Source organism: Oryctolagus cuniculus, chromosome 18, assembly GCF_051225735.1.
Source record: "Oryctolagus cuniculus isolate XC-2025 breed Fujian yellow rabbit chromosome 18, ASM5122573v1, whole genome shotgun sequence".
Taxonomy (NCBI): domain Eukaryota; kingdom Metazoa; phylum Chordata; class Mammalia; order Lagomorpha; family Leporidae; genus Oryctolagus; species Oryctolagus cuniculus.
The window spans coordinates 39,758,690-39,778,377 of record NC_142884.1 but is presented as its reverse complement, the minus strand read 5'-3'; the positions used below and the strand labels follow the sequence as shown (position 1 = coordinate 39,778,377).

Below are 19,688 nucleotides of genomic sequence, written 5' to 3'. Positions count from 1 at the left end.
ACATAATGTTGAGAAAATCAGAAGTATTTGTTGAAACTTCTGCTAAAATGCACTAGATTTATAATTTTTAAATACATCTTTCCTATATGTAATGCAGTCCTTTGCTACTTTAGAGTATCAGAAATTTAAAATGTTGGACTGGTGCTGTGGTGGAGCAGGTTAACACCCTGGACTGAAGCTCCAGCATCCCATATGGGGGCCGGTTCAATACTCAGCTGCTCCACTTCTGATCCTGCTCTCTGCTATGGCCTGGCAAAGTAGTAGAAGATGGCCCAAGTCCTTGGGCCCCTGTACCGATCTGAGAGACCTGTAACTAGCTCCTGGCTCCTGGCTTTGGATCAGCACAGCTCTGGCAGTTGCAATCAATTAGGGAGTGAACATCAGATGGAAGACCTCCCTCTTTCTCTCTGGCTCTCCTCTCTGTCTGTAACTCGACTTGTAAATAAATAAATAAATAAATCTTTAAAACAATTAAGAAATTTAAAAAGGGAAAGGTTTTTAAAAAAATGTATTTCTTTATTGTGAGGCAGAGTGACAGATACAGAGAGGAAGAGAAAGAAGTCTGCTATCCACTGGTTCACCCCTAAATGGCCAGAATGGCTGGAGCTGGGCCGATCTGACGCCAGGTGCCAGAAGCCAGGAGTCAGCAGCTTCCTCCAGGTCTCTCACATGGGTGCAGGGGCCCAAGCACTCAGGGCCTATTCCACTGCATTCCTAGGCCATTAGTAAAGAGCTGGATTGGAAGTGCAGGAGCAGGGACTCAAACTGGTGCCCATGTGGGATGCTGGTGCTGCAGGTGGATGCTTAATCTACTATGCCACAGAGTGGGCCCAGGGAAAGGCTTTAGGAAGACATCTTTCATGTAGACTAGGCTGCAATATTGCAAGGTAAGGTTTAGCTTTTATTCCCACACATCAGTATTCATCTTTTAGCAACTATAAATACTGAATATCATACATATAGACATAAATATAGGTAATTGCAGATTTTGTTGTCATTCTTTCTAATTCTCTTTTAATGTCTGCTAATAGGCCACCTTATGGATTATTATATTGATGTTACCTGTACACAACCATCAGACATTTCCACTGTTGAACGTGTTTATGTGTACAGGTAGTTTTGTTTGTGTGTACATGAATGCACATTTGATGGAGATAGCACTAACAGTAATAATGTGAGAAATCCTAATGCTGATTTCAAACTTTCTATCCTCCGCAGAGATGGCTGTCATTGAAGTAGACCACAGGGCCCCTTTGCTGTTGTGGACTGAAATGTGCCTCCCTAAAACTCAAACACTGAAGTGCTCACCACCAACACAACTCTACCTGAAGAAAGTGCTTTTAAGCAGATCAAATGATAGATGTGTCTGTCACATCAGAGAAGGGCTTCTGGAAAAATCAAGCCTATTAGGACCTTGATCTGATATTTTCAACCTCTACAACTCTGAGAAGTAAAATTCCATGATTTAAATCATATGTTCTGTGGTATTTTCTTAGCAAATTTATATATCCTCATTTTTGCCAGCATTTTCTGCTGTCATCTAGAAGTTCCTCGTGATTAGCAGAGAAATATAGAAACTAAAAACTATGATTTTAGATTACCAAGTATCTACTAACATAAAAAAGATATCCCAGAAGCAACCTACTACCATCCTCCAGGACCCAGAAAAAAAAAAAAAAAGGAATGAGTCAAGTTGCAGGGCAGTGGAAAAATTGAATAATGAAAGATCATAGCAGAAGTAAATAAGGAAGGGTTTGATGCTGTGGTGTAGTGGGTTAATTCCTTGTCCTGCTGTGCATGCATCCCATATGTTGTTGCTAGAAGACCAGGTGCTCCACTTCCAATCCAGCTCCCTACTAATGCACCTGGGAAATTGGTGGAAGATGGACCATGTTCTTGGGTGCTGGCACCCACATGAGAGACTTGGAAGAAGCATCTGGCCTTTCAAATAAATAAAGAAATCTTAAAAAAATAGAAGCAGTGATAGCACTGTTGGAAAAACAGACACATAGTTCAATGGAAAAAAATAGGCAGCTGAAATAAACCGACTTTTCTATAGCCAACCCCTATTTAATAAAGGAAAGAAAACAAACAGGAGAAAGAAGAATCCCTTTAGCAAATGGTTTAAAGGAAAGTGATTATCCATATGTAGAAGCCTGAAAAGATACCCCAACACCTCATACACTATGTAAAAGCAACTCAAGGTGAATTAAAAGTCTAAATATAAAACCAAAACCTTGAGAGCTTGTTTGGAGGTTCTAGCAGGGGAGCACAGCTACTCATATACCCTTGACCGAAGACCAGTCCTCCTCTAGCGGGGAAGGTCGTCCTCTTCGACCGAGCACGCAGCTTCGGGAGGGACACACATGGAGCGGTGAGGGAGGAAGGGGACACCCGCCTAGCCAGCCAGATCAGCCGAATCAACCCTGGTGATCAATGGGGTGACAGATGTCGCAGCCAGATCACCCTCACATCCTGAGTTCACGCCGGAGCTGAGGGAAGGAAGCGACGCCGTCGGATCCGGCCGCTCTGCGGGAGTCTGAGGAACAACTCGCACCAGGTGGCCGCCGTTCCATCATCATGGTTAAAGGACACCCCAACAAGCCGAGGGGCAAAATGTCCTCCTATGCCTTCTTCGTGCAGACGTGCCGGGAAGAGCACAAGAAGAAACACCCTGACTCTTCGGTCAATTTTGCGGAATTCTCTAAGAAATGCTCAGAGAGATGGAAGACCATGTCTGCAAAGGAAAAGTCCAAGTTTGAAGATATGGCAAAAAGTGATAAGGCTCGTTATGACAGGGAGATGAAAAATTACGTTCCTCCCAAGGGTGATAAGAAGGGAAAGAAAAAGGATCCCAATGCTCCTAAAAGACCACCATCTGCCTTCTTTCTCTTTTGCTCTGAACATCGCCCAAAGATCAAAAGTGAACACCCTGGCCTGTCCATCGGGGACACTGCAAAAAAATTGGGTGAGATGTGGTCTGAACACTCAGTCAAAGATAAACAACCATATGAACAGAAAGCAGCTAAGCTAAAGGAGAAATATGAAAAGGATATTGCTGCATACCGTGCCAAGGGCAAAAGTGAAGCGGGAAAGAAGGGCCCTGGTAGGCCCACAGGCTCAAAGAAGAAGAATGAACCTGAAGATGAGGAGGAAGAAGAGGAAGAGGAAGAAGATGAAGATGATGAGGAAGAGGATGAAGATGAAGAATAAATGGCTATCCTGTAATGATGAGTGTGGAGTGTGCGTGTGTGCTCAGGCAGTTGTTTTGCTAAGAATGTGAATTCAAGTGCAGCTCAATATTAGCTTCAGTATAAAAAAACTGTACAGATTTTTGTATAGCTGATAAGATTCTTTGTAGAGAAAATACTTTTTTTAAAAAATGCAGGTTGTAGCTTTTTGAGGGGCTACTACATACAGTTAGATTTTAAAGCTTCTGATGTTGAATGTTCCTAAATATTTAATGGTTTCTTTAATTTCTTGACTTGTGTATGGTAGCACAGCAAAGTTGTAGGAATTAGTATCATTTGTAAATTTGGATTTTTTGTTAGGATGTTTCATTCTGTGTTTTTTTTTAAATTTTGTAATAAAATTATGCATGTTTCTGTACTGCAAAAGAAACAGTCAGGAGAGTGAAGAGACAACCGACAGAATGGGAAAAAATATTTGCAAACTATGCAACAGATAAAGGGTTAATAACCAGAATCTACAAAGAGATCAAGAAACTCCACAAAAACAAAACCAACAACCCACTTAAGAGATGGGCCAAGGACCTCAATAGACATTTTTCAAAAGAGGAAATCCAAATGGCCAACAGGCACATGAAAAAATGTTCAAGGTCATTAGCAATCAGGGAAATGCAAATCAAAACCACAATGAGGTTTCACCTCACCCCGGTTAGAATAGCTCACATTCAGAAATCTACCAACAACAGATGCTGGTGAGGATGTGGGGAAAAAGGGACACTAACCCACTGTTGGTGGGAATGCAATCTGATCAAGCCACTATGGAAGTCAGTCTGGAGATTCCTCAGAAACCTGAAGATAACCCTACCGTTCGACCCAGCCATCCCACTCCTTGGAATTTACCCAAAGGAATTTAAATTGGCAAACAAAAAAGCGGTCTGCAGCCTAATGTTTATTGAAGCTCAATTCACAATAGCTGAGACCTGGAGCCAACCCAAATGCCCATGAACAGTAGACTGGATAAAGAAATTATGGGACATGTACTCTATAGAATACTATACAGCAGTCAAAAACAATGAAACCCGGTCATTTGCAACAAGATGGAGGAATTTGGAAAACATCATGCTGAGTGAATTGAGCCGGTCCCAAAGGGACAAATATCATATGTTCTCCCTGATTGGTGACTAATAACTGAGCACCAAAGGGGAAATTTGTTGAAGTGAAATGTACACTTAAGAAATGGGCAATGATCAGAATAGATGTTTCTCAGAAGAAGAAATCTCAATGGTCAAGACATATATGAACATGCCCAATATCACTAGCCATTAGGGAAATGTAAATCAAAACCAATAGCAGAGTCCATCTGTGGGAGAAGACAACACTTGGGTTTTCATTTGTGCAACAAGTGGGTTTAGAGGACTCTGTTCACCATTAGAGGGCAGAGTCTACATGGAAGTAAAGAATCCTTAATACTTTCCTAATGGGCTTGTTGAATTCTTGACTAGTGCCTATTACCTTTGCCACAAACTTTCCAGTCTCACTACTTTCCTTCTTCTTCCTCTTCTCTGTAGCTTGCAAAAACAGTATATCTTCTATATACGGAGGATACTTTTGTTTTGTTTTATTCCTTCTGTCTCATGATGTTCCTCTAAGAAATCACAACCCTCCAAGTATTCATTCATTTATGCAGTCTGCAGTTTTCATGGGCTACCTCATGGCAAAGTACTAGGTTAAAGGAAAGGTATAGGTCAGGAACTGAGCAAAGTTCACAATGATGAAGCCATTGGGGAAATGAACCAGATGGAAGACATCTCTCTCTCTCTCTCTCTCTCTCTCTCTCTCTCTCTCTGTCTCTCCTTCTCTCTCTGTGTAGCTCTGATTTTCAAATAAATAAATAAATCTTTAAAAACTAACTAAATAAATATACTAATAACCTGGTGGCAACACCTTTCTATCAGAACATGTGAAGCACTCAAACACAGTTTGTCCCAGAAAGTCAGCCATAGTTTTCAAGGGCACATCTTCTACTCCATTTGTGGACATCTCTGTGTGGGGTAAGGGGCACTTATTTCTTCCCCTCTTCTTTCTTACCACTCTCACAGTTATAACTTCTATTGATGCTTCCACAGAGCAGTCTCTATGAAATTGTAGAACTAATATCCTCCCATATAAAAAATGTCATGGGTTTAAACACAAAACCCAAAATAAGACAAGTAACTGGCCTTCTTAATTACACAGTGTGGAATGTAAGATTCTCAGTGGATCACTGTGTAACTGTAAAGTACTGGGCAGAGAAAAAGATGTTACTTATCTGTATTTATGATGTTGTAATTCTCCACTTTATGCAAACTCAGATTAAAAGAGCTCCAGTTAGTGGGCAGCACTGTTGCATAGTGGGTAAAGCTACTGCCTGCAGTGTCAGCATCCTATATGGGTGCTGGTTGGGATCCTGGCTGCTGCACTTCCTATCCAGCTCTCTGCTGTGGCCTGGGAAAACAGTAGAAGATGGCCCAAATCCCTCATCTCCTGCACCCACCTATGAGACCTGGACAAAGCTCCTGGCTTCTGGTTGTGGATCCAAACAGCTCCAGCCATCCATCTCTGCTTCTACCACTCTGTAACTCTGCCTTTCAAATAAATAAATAATTATTTCAAAAAACAGCTTCATCCCAGAAGAAGCTCCTGGCTTCAGACTGGCACAGCTCCAGCTGTTGCTGCCAATTGGGGAGGGAACCATCGGACGGAAGACGTCTCTCTCTCTTTCTCTCTCTCTCCTCTCTCTGTGTAACTCTTTCAAATGAATAAATAAATCTTTAAAAAAGTAGCTCCAGTTATTGACAACACAGTAGACTTGCATTAATTTTAGTTCCCTTCTTATTTTGCAAAGGGATCAGTGGCAGGTCAAAACAGTTGACAGCCTTGCTAACAGGAGAAGAAATAGCTGAAGACAGAAAATGAAAAGCAGCCAAATACATCATCAAAGAAAGAGAAGTGGACCCCATCCAACACAAACCTTTAAAAGTGGATGCTCACAATTAACGAGTTGTGGGGAGCAACTCGGACTAGACTAAGTTACTGGAATTAAGACTTATTCTATGCATCTGCTCTCCCACAATATGGTGCTGAGAAGGGAGAAACAGCTTCTACACAGCTGCCTCCAGTTCAACCAACAAACTGTAGGACCTGCTCCTGATTGGAGGAGAGCAGCATACTCGGCGTGTGGGTAGCAGAGTTGGGATTGGTGGAAGAGGACTATAAAGGAGGAGAGAGACAACATGTACGAGGAACATCTATCTGAAGGAACACCTGTGCAGCCCCCAGGAGAGCCGGCCGGCGGTGTGCTGCTCCCCCGCGGAAGTGGGGAATGTGGCTAGGGGGAACCGCCCTTCCACGGAGGTGGAAGGGTCAGTAGCCAACCTGGGAAGAACCAGCAGCAAACCCGGGGAGGGCCGAGCAGACGAAAGAACAGCGCAGGGTCCTGTGTCGTTCCTCCATGAAGAGGGGGAACGACAACTAGTGAAACAGCTGCCCACTGAAATCTTATCTAGGGAGGGAAGATGTCCTAAGTTCTGCTTCTGTAAACTCCAGTCATAAATCTATCCTAATAAATCTGTCCCCAGCATCTCTTTTACAAACATACTGGACCCACTGACCATTGGAAATGTGGACCTAAGTCATGTAGGCTGCCATTTAAACCCACCAATGCTGTAACAGCTAAGAAACTTGAATTTGATGCTCAATTCTCAGGAAATCATTCCAGCTGAGCCTAGGGCCATTAATAGAAACTCCTTGGATCCTCCACTGTCTCTGTGCCTGTTTGAAAGAAGAGAGTTTTCCCAACCCAGGTTTCTGGAACAGCTTCAAATTCCACATTGGAAAAATTTGATAATTAATACTTGAGAGGGATCAATGCACAAAGCAGCTATTCATGCTTCACACTGCTCCCCACCAGGAAGATGAGGTGCAGGATGAGAGCAGTGGGGCAGATCCTAGACAGATCCTCCTGCCCACCCCTCTGCTGCACAAGGCTCCCTGCTGAAGGCCACCCAGCCCCACCCTGCAGGAACCAGCCCAGGAAACATCAAGAGGCCTGGCCAGACTGCATTCTGAGACCACCCACAGTGGGAACCCAGCTTATTTAACTGTGGAGAGCCGGAGTCTTTCAGCCTTCCTTCCCTGCGTGTGCATGTTCCCAGAATGCTGCCCCCTCTCTCCTGTAACCACTAAATAAAGCGCATTAGGGACAGTTTGGGTGAGGTTCTGCAGGAGAGATTCCGGGCACTGGGAGCCTGGGAAATGGAGGTGGGAGACAGAACAGCCCGGGTCCCAGCCCTGACCTCGGGGGAAGCTGCCATGATCGATGGCAGCCTGGCAACCACCCTTCTCCCATACATGTCCTGCCCCTTCCTGCATGCCAAACCTGCAGCAGAAAGTCCCTGGAGCAGGTACCCTTTCTTCTGGACACGCGGGGAGCGATTCGGGGAGTGGCGGGAAGAGACTCCCTGGTAAGTGGGACCCACAGGTGGAGGATGAAGAGGGAAGACGCAGCAGGAGGCAGGCTTGGGGTGAGCACTTGGAAACTCCCTGGGATCGCACGTGCAGAGCAGGAGATGCAGTAAATGCCAGAGAAGGAGAAGCACAGCCCCCAGGGCTGACCCTGATCAGGGAATGAACTCCCTCTGTTCCAACTCAGGCCCCAGGGAATGGCAGCAGCACGCGCATGTGCACAGGCATTCAGAAGGCATAATACATCCGTGCTCCTGGGAACTCTGGGAAATGGAGTCCAGGCCGCAGCATCCCTAGAGACACCAGCTGACCCTCCCAAAGGCTGTAGTCAGGGGTGGGTGCCCACAACCAGAGGGCCTTTGCTTTTATTCAGTCCCTCCTTCCTTTCCTTCCCCCCACCAAAATCTCAGGGATCAGTTGCTTTCTTCCTTTCCTGAATCAAATCTGAAAGAGTGACACTCACTGCTGCTAACTGACCCCAAATGCTGGCTCCCTCATAACCTCTGTCTCTTCCAGAAAAATCTTATTTACTACTTTGGCCCTAGAAATCATAAATCACTATGATAGAATGTAGCTTTTAACAGAGGTGTAGAAGGCATGGTTTAATATCCAGTTTTGAGTATACAATTTTCATTTGTGTTTTATTGATGTTTATAGTTCTTTTAAGATTTGTTTATTTATGTGGAAGTCAGAGTTACAGAGAAGGAGAGGCAGAGACAGAGAGAGAGAGAGAGAGAGAGAGGTTTACCATCTGCTGGTTCATTCCCCAACTGGCAGCAGCACCACAGCGCCGACCCCTTATAGTTCTTTTCAAATCATTTTACACTGTCTTTTTATTCATCTAGTACAGAGACAGAAGAATGGACACAGAGCTAACATAGCTGAGTATTCAAAGAGACAGGTTGAGGGGTTAAATGCCTTATATCATAGCATTTATACCTTAGATTAATTCTGGGGACAGTATTATCTGCAGTTTACAAAGTAGAAACTGATTGGAAAGAGCTTAGAAAAACATGGTGTTTTTTAATATCATTAAAAGTCTAAGTTAAAGGCCAATCAAGGGGCCAGCACTGTGGCATAGCAAGTAAAGCTACTGCAAGCATGGACATTCCATATGGGTGGAGGTTGTGTCCCGTCTACTCTGCTTTCAATCCAACTCTCTGCTATGGCCAGGGAAAGCAGTGGAAGATGGCCCAAGCCCTTGGGCAGCTGCATCTGTGTGGGAGACCCAGAAGAAGCTCCTGGCTGCTAGCATCGGATCAGTACATTTCCAGCCATTGTGACCAACTGCTTAGTGAGCCAAAAGATGGAAGATGTCTCTCTCTCTCTCTCTCTCTCTCTCTCTCTCTCTCCCCTTCTACTCTGTGTAACTCTGACTTTCAAATAAATAAATAAATCTTTTTTAGAGAGCCAATCAACATATAACACTAGCTTAAAAATCTTTCTTTTGCTGAAAAGCCCATGAGAGAATTTCAGGCATGGAAAGCCAAGACACTCTGGCAAAAGATCTCTGTGAGTGAGATCTCAGTGGAAAGAACAGGTCTTCAAAGAAGAAGGCACCTTTCTCTGAAGGGAGGAGAGAACCTCCACTTTGACTATGACCTTGTCTAAACAAGATAAGAATCGGAGAACTCAGAGGGCTTCCATAGCCTTGGGAACTCATGACTGGAGCATAGGGAGATTACTGATGCCATAGACAGGAGTGTCAATTGGTAAAGTCAACAACAGGAGTCACTGTGCACTTACTCCTCATGTAGGATCTCTGTCCTTAATGTGCTGTGCATTGAGATTTAATGCTATAACGAGTACTCAAACAATATATTTCACTTTGTGTTTCTATGGGGGTGCAAACTGTTGAAATCTTTACTTAATGCATACTAAACTGATCCTCTGTAAAAAAAAAAAAAAATTATCAACTCCCAACTTGACTCTCACTGGGATTAAACATGACAATAGGTCGGATCTGATTTAATCATCATTTAAAAAAAATCATCTATTATTCCTCACTTTATGTTTCTGTGTGGGAGCAAACTGTTGAAATCCTTACTTAATGTATACTAAGCTGATCTTCTGTATATTAAGATAATCGAAAATGAATCTTGATGTGAATGGAAGGGGAGAGGGAGTGTGAAAGGGGAGGGCTGTGGGTGGGAGGGACGGTATGGGGGGGAAGCCATTGTAATCCATAAATCGTACTTTGGAAATTTATATTCATTAAATAAAAGTTAAAAAAAAAGAAAAAAAATCTTTATTTTGTCTTGGGTCTCAGTTTTTAAAATCTGATTTCTCAAAGGGAAAAAATATGAGAGAGATGAGTACCTACAAAAATAATTATTTGTAATAATTTACTGTAATGATGTACTGTAATTTACTGTAAAGAACCACATAGGATTATAACTTGTCTAGAAAACAAAGGAGATTCAAATTTGCTATTATTTCATGGTTATTTTTTCTTATTTTTAATATCAAGATAGTATATAAATATTATGCACGCCTGGGTATTTCTGTGTTGTTTGATATGTTTTATTTTTTAATCAGAAATTCAAAGAGATAACTGGGTAACATGGAGTTCTGTGTTTCTGATTACTTCTGTCAATTAGAAATCATGGGATTAGAGTTGGTGCTAGATTAAGAATGCTTCAATTTTTATCCACTGACTTCACACCAGCATTTACTATGTTAAACAATATTCTTTGGGTAGATGGCTCTTTCTTGCCAGACTGTAAACTTCATGGGGTCTAGAAACTTATTTGCTTTGAAACTAAGACTCAGCATCTTGACAGTCAGTCTTTTAGTTGAATAAATACATGATATACAAAATAAATATTTCTGCCCCTCAAGAACTGCCTAATAGAGAAGAAAATAGAAATCAATTTGATGACTCTCAGTATTAGGTGAATATATAATTTGTCATTCTGACATAAGCTTGGTCATAAAAAGGGTATATGAATAATTACACACAGTTGAAGTGCATGAACACCTAGGGCCAAGGGGGTTAAAAGTTCAGCCTAGCTATGTAAGGCATTCCATGTCAATAGGAGAAGAAGGAGGAAGAGGGGAGGGAGTGTAGGTGGGAAGGTGGTTATGGAGGGAAGAATCACCATGCTCATTACTTAGCAGCAAAGAGAGAATCTGTGATCATTTGTTGCTTAAGAAAGGGTGATAGGCATTATTTAATTATAATGCAGGCATCAGTGTTTTCCTGTCTCTGAAATAGGAAGTCTATAACTCAGAATTCCTTGCTGTTTCATCAAAAACAATTCAAAACAAAAACCTAATTAAGCATAAGAGGAAGTTATGCATTAGAAGTCTATTCTAATTTCTAGGAGGTTCAGGGGTTGGAAAATTCATCCAAAATCTTGCTGAAAAATGTCCCATACATTTTCCATGACCACTACCCTTAAGCATAAGCTCTTTAAAAGAAGATTTATTTATTTGAAAGTCAGAGTTACATAGAGAGAGGAGAGAGAGAGTGAGAGAGAGAGAGAGAGAGAGAATCTTCCATCTGCTGGTTTACTCCCCAATTGGATGCAATGGTCAGAGCTGAGCTGATCCAAAGCCAGGAGCTAGGAGCTTCTTCCAGGCGTCCCATGTGGGTTCAGGGTCCAAGGACGTGGGCCATCTTCTACTGCTTTCTCAGGCCATAGCACAGCTGGATCAGAAATGGAGCAGCCAGGACTCAAACCGGTGACCATATGGGATGCTGGCACTGCAGGAGGCAGCCTTACCTGCTACACCACAACACCAGCCCCCATAAGCCCTATCTTCTGCAGAACCAGCACCCCAGACACCAGCCACCACATGGCATCCCATGGCACACTCACCCCTGGCAATGTGCTGCAGCTCCTGCTCCTCTCCACTTTCACTGGAAGACTCTGCAACTCCTTTTTTTCATGCAAGTAATTCTGATTCAGATGATGCCCCGGACACAATTGGCTGGCAAGTGCCATGGCATGTATCCATGACCTAGCTAAATGCACAGCTGGAACATTTTAAACTTTTCACTGCCATGGTGAGACACGGACTCCATCTAATGAAGTAGGGGATTTTTCAGGGAGTCTAGAGAATCAAATATGACAAAATGACAAATCTTAACCAAAGAGTGCCGTGGTACCGATGAAGAGAACCCAAAATGTATTTTTCTATCTTTTCTTTTCGGAGTTAAGTGCCTAAAAACAAAGCCAATGAGGGTTAAACAGACCCATTCTGAAAATTCCTTAACATCTTCATTTTCATCCAAATTAATATATTGCTTGAAGAAAATAAATTTTACATAAATGAAAATGCAGTACCACAGACAAGTGTACAGAACATAGGCCCTCAGTTAGCTTCAAACCATCTGGGTCCATTAATGTGTTCTTCCAGAACCCAAGCTGCAGTACAATAGAACCACAGCCTCTGACATTCCTCCTCCACCCTGATGGATCTTGGGTTTTCCTCCCACCTCCCCTCTCCTGTGAATACATCAGTAGCAGGACAAATGGAATCCAAAGATACGATGATGTTATTTAACATGGAATAAACATAGTGTTTTAGTCAGTACAATCCTCAATACTACAATAATAATTCCGAGTTCACTGATTATGAAAGTAAGTATATGAAATCTATTCCCAAGTAATCATAACATCGAGAGCTGAATGTAGACTTTCAGAGGGAAAGAAACAGAGAATTGTGTAGAAATGTGTATCTTTATAATAGAGATTTCCCGCTGTACTTTATAGACAGTAGACCATGTTTGTATTTTCTCTTTTTTTTTTTTTTTGTAGTCTGGCATAGTTTATTACATGCAGCTTGTCACTTTGGAAATTTTATGATTAGACACTAATATACAACAAATTTTGAATCCTTACAGACAATATAGAGCACCCTAGGCCCTCCCAAGGGCAGAAAACAGACCAAGAGCTCATAGACTGGCTGCAACTGCAAGAAGCAGATGAAGATACATATTCCTGCAGTGTGGCTGCTGAGCAGTTCTGCCCTTATGGATCTCATCTCTGTTTCAGATCATTAAAGAAAGTTACATGCTTTCTGACACCTCTAAAGATTTCACTAATGAGTATCTAAGATATCTTCACTACACTAAGAGCCTCAGAACAGCCCAAAGACTTGGGCCATCTTCTACTGCTTTCCCAGGCCATAGCAGAGAGCTGGATCAGAAGAGGAGCAGCCGGGATTAGAACCAGAGCCCATATGGGATGCTGGCACTTCAGGCCAGTGCTTTAACCTGCTGTGCCACAGCACTGGCCACAACATAGTATTTCTAATAGAAGAGATGGTTAAGTCATTAACTCCTCTAAAATACAAGTTAAGTATTAGTTTTGAAACTCTGATTCATTCATGAGAAAAACAAAAGGTTAATTTTCTCTCTTTGTTTCTGGGTATGTAAATTTTCTTCTAAGAAATTAATCATGACTTTTACATCTCAGACCCTGTTATGAGTAAGTAGAGAATATTGTGGGGTCATACGCTCATTCTATCAAAGGAACATTTCTCCAATTAAAGAAAACATTATGGGCATCCCATATGGGCACTGGTTTGAGTCCTTGCTGCTCCACTTCTGATCCAGCTCTTTGCTATGGCCTGGGAAAGCAGTAGAAAATGGCCCAAGTGCTTGGGCCCATGCACATGCATGGGAGACCTTGAAGCTCCTGGCTCCTGGCTTCGGATGAGCCCAGCTCCAGCTGTTGCAGCCAACTGGAAAGTGAGCAAGCAGATGGAAGACTTCTCTCTCTCTATGCAACTCTGCCTTTCAAATAAATAAATAAATCTTTGAAAAAAAAAAAAAACATGTCCAAGTCTTACATCAGAGTACTGGGGTTCAGTGCCTAGCTCTGGTTCCTAATTCCAGCTTCCTGCAAATACTGATCCTATAAGGCAGCGGTGATGGCTCAAGTATTCAGGTTTCTGCCCACACATGTTAGATTAAGATTGAGTTCATGGGCTGGCGCCATGGCTCACTTGGTTAATCCTCTGCCTGCAGCACTGGAATCCCATTTGGGTGTCAGGTTGTAGTCCTGGTTATTCTTCTTCCAGTCCAAATCTCTGCTGTGGCCCAGGAGGGCAGTGGAGGATGACCCAAGTGCTTGGGCTCCTGCACCTTCATGGGAGACCAGGAAGAAGCACCTGGCTCCGGGCTTTGAATTGGCATAGTGCCAGCTTTAGTGGCCATTTGGGGAATGATCCAGCATACAGAAGACCTTTCTTTCTGTTTCTCTCACTATCTTTATCTCTACCTGTCAAATAAAAAAAAAAAACAAATTGAGTTCACACTCCTGGCTTCAGCCTGACCCAGTTCTGGCTGTTGCAGGCATTTTGGGGATTAAAGCAGAGAATCAGTGTGCATTTTCATTCTCTCTCCCTCTGCCTCCCAATTAAGTAAAAAAAAATTAAAGAAACTCAAACTGGACTAAAGGTAATAATATAGGTAAGTGTCCCACTTCTTTCATATGATCAACCACTAGGTACTAAAAGTTTTCATTTTTTCCACTCACCACATCTGTTGCCCATGGCATTTAATTTCCTAGGTTTTAATTTTTCTTTTCCCTAGGTAAAACATGACCACTTGGTGCCAGTGCTGTAGTTTGAGGTAAGACGCTGCCCGCAATGTGGGTATCCCATATGGGTGCTAGCTGAGTCCCAGCAGCTCCCCTTCCAATCCAGCTTCCTGCTAATGGTCCCAGAAAAGCAACAGAAGATAACTGGGGCCCTGCCACCCACATGGGACACCCAGATGAAGTTCCTGTCTTCAGTCTGGCCCAGCCCAAGCCACTGCAGCCACCTGAGGAGTACACCAGCAGATAGATAATCTGTCTCTTCCACTCTGCTACATTTTCAAATACATGCATCAATCTTCCTTTAAAAAATAAAAATAGAAACCACTTAAGCTGTCAAAGGTATACAAGAAAGAAGCTTACAGCACTGAAAAATTCAGGACCTAAAACATCTTCATGATTGAAAAAAGCAAAGCAAAGAGCAATATATAGAATGATACTGAGTGGGTTTTTAAAAGCATATATTTTGGTCCCTAAATTTCTAAACCATGAACATGATTATTACATAAATATATTTATATATTTTTAAGATTTGTTTTATTTACTTGAGAAAGGTCTTCCATCTGTTGGTTCACTCTCCAAATTACTGAAAACCTGGGGCTGGGCCAGGGCAAAGCCAGGAGTAGGGGCCAGTGCTATGCAACAGCAGATTAACACCCAGGCCTGAAGCACTGGCATCCCATAGGGTGCTGGTTCAAGACCCAGATGCTCTATTTCTGATCACGCTTTCAGCTTATGGCCTGGGAAAGCAGTAGGAGATGGCCCAAGTCCTTGTGCCCCTGCACCTAAGTGGGAGACCTGGAAGAAGCTCCTGGTTCCTGGCTTCAGATCAGCACATCTCCAGCCATTGCAACCAGTTGGGGAGTAAAAAATCAAATGGAAGCCCCCTCTCTCTCTCTCTCTCTCTGTGTGTGTGTATGTGTGTGTGTGTGTGTAACTCTTTCAAAGAAATAAACAAATCTTTTAAAAAAAACCCAGGAGTCAGGGAAATTTCATCCAGGTCTCGCTTGGGTGCAGGACCCAAGGATTTGTACCATATTCTGCTGCTTTACCAGTTATGTTAGCAGGGAGCTGTATCAGAAGTAGAACATGCAATTGGTGCCCATAGAGGATGCTAGTGCTGCAGGTGTTGGTATAACCAATTTTGCCACAGTGCTGGCCCCGTAACAATTTTTAATTCCTAAGAATTAACAGGGAAGAAAGAAGTATGGCAGGATACCATTTTTCAAAAAAACTGTTTTATTTATTTGAAAAAGTTATATAGAGAGGTAAGGAGTGAGGGAGAGAGAGAGAGACAGAGAGAATCTTCTTTCTGCTGGTTCACTCCCCAAATGGCTACAATGGACAGAGCTGAGCTGATCTGAAGCCAGGAGCCAGGAGCTTCTTCTGGGTCTCCCACATGAGCAAAAGGTCTCAAGGACTTGGACCATCCTCTACTGTTTTCCCAGGTACATTAGCAGGAGGCTGGACTGGAAGTGGACCAGCTGGGACTCTACCAGCACTCATGTGGGATGCCTGTATTTCAGGCCAGGGCTTTAACCTGATGGCTCCAACAGGTGACCTTTTACTCTCAATAATCTCTTCTTGGTATTGGCAGCAGTTTGTAATTTTTTTGTTTATTTGCCTTCTTCTTAATCTATATTTTTAAAAAATTACAAAAAGTTCCAGCACCCTGAGAACCTCCATCACAAGGGCATACAATCAGATGTTTGTCCAGAAAAGGGTGGTGTAGATGCAAGGTGGAAAATGCAAGGTGAGTTGATTCATCTTTCTCAGGCTGTGGTTTCCATGGGCAACTTTTACAACCAACTGCCTTATTTGTTCCTCTTCCACAGAGTGGAACACATGTTAAGTCATCCTATTTAGCCAAAAGCCAGTGGCATCACTTCAATATGTCATCAATCCAGGGACAGCATTGTGGCACAAAGGGGTAAGTTGCCAACTGCAACAGCAGGATGCCTTATGGCACTGCTTTGAGACTCACTTCCTTCACTTCTCATCCAGCTCTTTGCTTGGGAAAGGAGCAAAGATTGCCCAAGAGTTTGGGTTCCTGCACCCACATGGGGGACTGGCTTCAGCCTGGCTCAGCCCCAGCTATTGTGGCCATCTGGAAGTGAGCCAGCAGATGAAAGATAGAGATCTCTCTCTCTCTCTCTCTCTCTCTCTCTCTCTCTCTTCCTTTTACCTAAACATACATTACATAAATAAATGAAGATGCATCAATATAGCAACTTTTTGAGGAAAAGTCTTCTGATTATTGCAGGTTTTGTTTCAATGCAGAAAAATCTTCAGACACAAAAATTATAAACTGATTTATATTTATATTTCTCAACCACATACTTTTCAGAAAAAATTGTCTGCCACTCAGCATCAGGTATGAGTCTGAAAGCATTCATTAAAAAATCAAGTTATTTTACTAAACACAAAAACCTCTAGTATAGGCTGCATATAAACCAGTGGCTTCCATGGGTATACACAGATTGATTTTTGATAATTTACAGGGATCACTGCACTTCCCTGGCACGGAGCTGTCTGAAGAGTTTAAACACTGATGGGTGTGGAATTATTTCTGATATTTGCTTATTATCCAGAGTGCATTTATTAAATATCTATCTTGAACTCCACACTCTATAAATCTATTTCAAATATGTAGATATTTAATTGTACTTACACATTTATAAACTGAGCTAATCCTCCTAACTTCTCTCTGGAATAGCTATGCCTTTGACATTGCCTTTTTTCACACATATGGAAATGCATAATATGCTTCTGTATGGTACTTCAGAATTTATAAAAGGCTTTTCAGGTAAGATTTACATAACATCATGTGAAAGTGGCCAAAGGACACAGTCTTCTCATTACAGAGGGGAGAGGTATGAAGTGACTCTCTGAACAGTTACTCAGATTCTATCAGTCAGGTTCAGAATCTTACTAGGTATCAGATACACACCTAGATTTTTTTTTTCCCTACTGTCTCTTTGTCAGAATTCCCAGCCTATGAGTGAACTTCATCTGAATGAATGCTAATATTCAAGGTTCTAAGTGAAAAAATTACTGAGGTTTGTATTGGTGAGGAAAGCATGTGTCTAAATGTTACTTGTATTTAATAATAAGTATTGAATCATATGAAACTGAATATAAGATTATGCAAATTTTTAAGATGAAGAGCATATATTTAAAACCACATTCTTACATTTTGCAAACGTGTTGAAACAGCTTACTGGAGCATGTGTTTGGCATAGTGGTAAAGCCTTCCACAACCCAATTCAGAATGCCCAGGGCTCAAGCCCTAGCCCTGCTTCTGCTTCTGGCTTCCTGCTAACAGAACCCTGGGAGGCAGCAGCTGATGGCTCAAGTACTTGAGTCCCTGCCACCTGTGTGGGAGACCCACACTGAGTTCCTGGCTTCAGCCTGACCCAGCTCTGGTTGGTGCAGACATTTGAGGAATGAGCAGGAAATGGAAGGGCTCTCTCTGCCTTGCAAATAAACAAAAATAAATATACAGACCTTTTCTTAAGGTGTCTTGCTTACTTTTAAATGATTTCCCTTTTCACAGTAAAATGCCTAACTGTTCTCTTTAGTAACAATGCATATTTTGCTCTCCATGCCCACTCCTGAGTTCCAAGTACCGGCAGCTCACCCTAGCATGCTGACTGGTTCCAATGTTCAAGTACTCATCTCCCATTCTCTTTTGGTGGGTCTGCTGGAAAGAAAGGAGAGTATCTACAGTAGTTAATATCTTACTGTGGCTCTTGCTGTCCACCTGCAGGCCTGAAGGATGACCACCTGAATACACACTGTGAAGTTCTGGACGCAGTTTCCAAACTTCAGTCACTTTGCAGCAGAGGGACTCTGTTCTCATCAATCACTTGAAAGCCTGCAGGAGTAGGGAGAAGCTGTGTTTGAAGAATTCACAAATACAGTGCATTGAAGCCAACCACTACCACTCCCACCACACCCCTACTTCAGGGTTCTAGCAAATCCCAAATCAGGAGTTTGGGACCAGGAGTGGTTCAGGAGGTGACCTCAACTCCTTACTCTGAACAGCTCCAAAGTGCCTGGTGCACCCAGCGGGAGCTCAGCACCTCGAACTCCCACCCTCCTGCCCTTGCCACCAGGATGCCCGGCTCCCAGAGCCTCCAGGAGGCCTGCAGCAGACCCGCAGGTCCAGGTGCACTGGGATGTGCATCCAGAGCTAACCCATAATACAGGCCCAGCTTAAGTGTCACCTCCCCACAAAGTCTCTGTATCCTACTCCCTCCCGGAAGGCTGTGGGACAGCACCCGGCACCGGGAGTCATGGCATTTGGGGTTCACCCGCTCTCCCATGAAGGAAGATGCCCCCGTGGGAACCCCGCTCCACCTGTGGGCAGGGCTGGGGAAGGAGGCCGAGTCAGCCTCCACCCTAGGACTGCAGCCTGGGAAAGTGCAGGGCCCCAGCACCCTTGCTGGGCATGGGGTCTCACTAAGTGCGCTCTGAGCCAGGGCCTCAGCCATCAGCAGCTCTCTTTGCTTCCAGAATCTGCTGCAGGGCAGCTCAGGCTCTGCCCAGTGGGGAACCTCAGGCCAATCCTCCCTGCCCTGGGGCAGGACCAGTGCTGCCAGACCCGCCCCATGCCAGGCTGGCTATAAAGGCGGTGGTCATTGGTGGGCAGCTGGTAGTTGCGGTGTGTGCTGGTGACATGGGTCGTGTTAAGTTCTTGGCCTTCCCATTTCATACCTTGGGGCCAGAATGCAGGTGGTGGCCTGAGAGTCAGGAAGGGCCGGAGAAGAGACAGACCTGGTGAGTGCGACCGCCCACCTCTCCCACCAGCCCTGCTGGCTGAGGCTTGAAGCACGTGCTGCACTTGGGGAAGCAATGAAGGCCAAGTCTCAGCAGGAAAACCAAGTGCGCGGTGCTGATTTGCTCACTGACGCAGCCTCTATGTGCTCTGCATGGGCAGACAGGGGGAAGGGTTTGGTAGGAGGGTGCTGGAGGTGCACTGGGCCTTTGTGCTGCTGCCTACTGTAGGCATCCAGGGCAGCAGAGTCCTGCGGGGTCCCTAGAGATCCTGGCCATGCTGTGCCTTCCATCATCCACCCTCCTGCACTGATGCTGTGGGAAGTGCTTCTGCGGTTGATATCTAATTGGAGTCCATGGTCATTTTCTCATGATGGGCTGATCTCACACAGTGACAATCATGGAACAAATCACTGTTCTGTGGCATCTGCCTCCCTGGAGAATTGCAAGTGGACAGGGGGACACAGGTGACCGGTGGCACCTCCTGTGCATGGTATCTGGCCCATCCAGGACCAAAGGTGGAAAGGGAAGCAGAGGAGCTCGCAGTCCCGCTGCGGGTTCCATCAGGTGCAAAATGTCTCCCGATTGCAGTTAACCTTGCAGGGAAATTGTCTCCTTTTGTGGGCAAGAGACAGCATCTGCTTTATTAGCTGTGCAGTGTATTGAT

General features: G+C 43.7%; 2 long non-coding RNA genes and 1 pseudogene across 6 annotated transcripts in view; 2 read left to right on the top strand and 1 right to left on the bottom strand.

Moving 5' to 3' along the window:
* Nucleotides 1-2,468: 2,468 nt before the first annotated feature.
* LOC100353749 (high mobility group protein B2 pseudogene) lies at nucleotides 2,469-3,305 on the top strand (annotated as a pseudogene). Of its 3 annotated transcripts, none has more exons than XR_016225477.1 (2): nucleotides 2,469-2,560; nucleotides 2,644-3,305. The product of XR_016225477.1 is annotated as a high mobility group protein B2 pseudogene, transcript variant X2 (transcript). The 3 variants fall into 3 exon arrangements; XR_016225478.1 differs by having other exon boundaries at nucleotides 2,471-2,560; nucleotides 2,731-3,305; XR_016225476.1 differs by having other exon boundaries at nucleotides 2,477-3,305.
* Nucleotides 3,306-11,144: 7,839 nt separating this feature from the next.
* LOC149120939 (uncharacterized) lies at nucleotides 11,145-19,590 on the bottom strand. The gene is made up of 4 exons (XR_016225468.1): nucleotides 18,962-19,590; nucleotides 17,987-18,119; nucleotides 11,516-11,750; nucleotides 11,145-11,343 (listed from the first exon to the last, which is right to left on the bottom strand). It is a non-coding gene; the product is annotated as an uncharacterized LOC149120939 (long non-coding RNA).
* LOC149120938 (uncharacterized) overlaps nucleotides 18,712-19,688 on the top strand; it is a 30,551-nt gene continuing 29,574 nt past the window's right edge. For both annotated transcript variants that reach the window (XR_016225469.1, XR_016225470.1), the window contains exon 1: nucleotides 18,712-19,024. This is a non-coding gene — a long non-coding RNA (uncharacterized LOC149120938). The remainder of the gene's footprint in view (nucleotides 19,025-19,688) is intronic.